Below are 2,524 nucleotides of genomic sequence, written 5' to 3'. Positions count from 1 at the left end.
GGATGGCAGGCAATCCATGTGTGTGTGTGTGTGTGTATGACAAGGTGTAACCCATGCAGTGACGCCACTGCTCTGTCGACACCCAGCTCAAAGGACTATCCTCACGGCTGCAGGAAGAAAAAAAGACACATTCGTGACTCGCCATATAGTGAAAGAGTTTTCCAATCCGCGAGTCATCCACTGCACGCATCCTGCTCATCTCCCCGGTCCTGCCACTGTGACGCATATCTTCCTTGTTTTTCAGCCGTCACGCCTCTTGGTGTGTGGTGACGCAGGTCCTGTGTGGGGAATCTAAATCCAGACTACCTGGCTGGGTTCATGGAGTTCAGGATAAAAGGAATCCCTCACTAGAAACAATTCACAGATTAGATTCTAACAACTGACAACCCAAATTTATTGTTAAGTTCCAAAAATAATTGAATGATCAGTTGAGTTATTAAAGGGTAAAAGGAGTTCCCCAAAGAGGGGGGGGGGGGGTCTTATTATCTCAGCCACGGAGGTTATGCTTTCAATTGCATTTGTTTGTTAGTCTGTTAGACTACCTTGAACCTTGGTGGAAGGATGCGTTGGCGCTCAGGGAGGAACCCATTCAATTTTGATGTATCTGGATCATGGTTTGGATCCAGGATTTTTTTCACTTTCTTTCGATATTTTCATTAATTTTATTATAGAATAATTCACACGTCTTCACGAAAAAAAAATCATGCATGTTTAGATGAATGCTCTTTATGAGCGTGTGCAATTTGATGCAGATCCAAGTAATCATCTAGATGTAGTGAATTTAAATGTGGCTGTTGGGCCTTTGCAGAGGTATGTGCTATACTGAGTGAAATCCTAGTTTTCATTAGTCTTAAATAGAAAATAACATGAGATTCTGCAAATTCAACAGTGTGATCTGGAAATGCAGCTACAGCTAAAGCAGCTTATTCTATTCAATCTACACACAAATGACCCCACTTAACACTTTCAAACTGCGAGTAGTTCAAAGTCCAAATACAACAATGACACAATTGTTTTAATTGTGGTACAACAATCCTTCCCTTCGTGTAGTTGCATTTGGGTGCTGGCAATAGAGACTGGAACCATCCTTCTAAAATCTCATGAGAAGAATACTCAATATGCAGTGTGTATTACTCTATAGCTTTTTCTTACACTACGTCCCCCCCCCCATCTCCCTGCAAATTATAATATTTTGCATCATCCAATACTTTTTGCACAATAGTAAGTAATTACCATAATATAACTAAATTACCATGGATTCGTTTGATGAATAAGAGCTGAACCTGCAGTTTACATCCTTGTTGTCTTTGTGCAGAAACCTCCTTAAACCACTCCCTCTGCCTGACCATAAGCATACCACGTGAAAGTCATTACCATAAGTATTCATCTTTACTATTCATCGATACAAACACTTTTCACAGTACATTAAATCTAAAAGTAGAAAATGCAGTAACACTACCGCAAGGACAAAAACTGTAAGCATCATAAAGTATGCGAGTACACATTTGTATGGCAACTTCCCCACAGTTGTAAGGCAACAGTAAACCACAGCTACGACACAAATTTAGCTATCACAGCTCAATCTTGTTGTACATTATTTAATTATCTAGATAGTCCATCATATGAAGTATCAACTATAGTTTGGTTACCTGTACTTATTAAGAACAGTATATTATTTAACACTAGAACATGAGCTTGTTCTAAACCTGCCTGTTTGGTCTGTGTTTATGCTCCGGAGTTACTTCATAATTATTCCTTGTCATTAGTGAGTCCTCTTCAAACTGTTCGACAATATACTGTCACTTTTGGTTTTATTACTTACAATACACAAGTGCTGAGCCGATGAACAGTTCATGAGACATGAGTTCCACATAGAGTCAGACAGTGACTAGTCATTAACATTATCTAACTGTGGGAGAATAAAGTTTTTCAATGTATTTATGTAATCTCCTCAGAGACACTTAAACTCAACATTTAAAACGTCATTCTTTTTTCTTGGAATTTGGGGAAATACAGTTGTTTGCAAATCTTTTAAAGAAAGTAGTGATTGTGTTAAAGTGTGATACTCACAGTTAAACATACTGTAGCTAGCATTATTGTCATTGTATCCAGCTACAATGACATTTTAAGAGGCTTCTCTCTCCAGTCAAAAATAGATATATAAAAGTGTAAAAATATAGAGAACTATAAGCACGTATATAGAAAAATGTCTGCATGTACATAGAAAAATATAAGCTTATAAAACATTAAAAAAAGAATTTATATGATTTAAAATGAAAGAATAGGAGCGTACAGACAAGTAAATATGACATAAAGTGAGCCTGTGTTTAGGAATACAATCCAAAAATAATTAACTTAATTATATCTAACATTTTGCAAGTCCCTTACTGCACCTTCCCAAACAACAAGTCTCTTTATGACTCTACTGAAGTGTTATAATTCCTAACTGTGGCTGGCACTCATCAACACTGCAGTGATGTATGCTGGGGTGAACTCTGTTTCACCCTGCGACAGCCTTCATTTA

This window comes from Pleuronectes platessa, chromosome 5 (genome assembly GCF_947347685.1).
Source record: "Pleuronectes platessa chromosome 5, fPlePla1.1, whole genome shotgun sequence".
NCBI lineage: Eukaryota > Metazoa > Chordata > Actinopteri > Pleuronectiformes > Pleuronectidae > Pleuronectes > Pleuronectes platessa.
Note: the sequence above shows the minus strand (reverse complement) of the source record.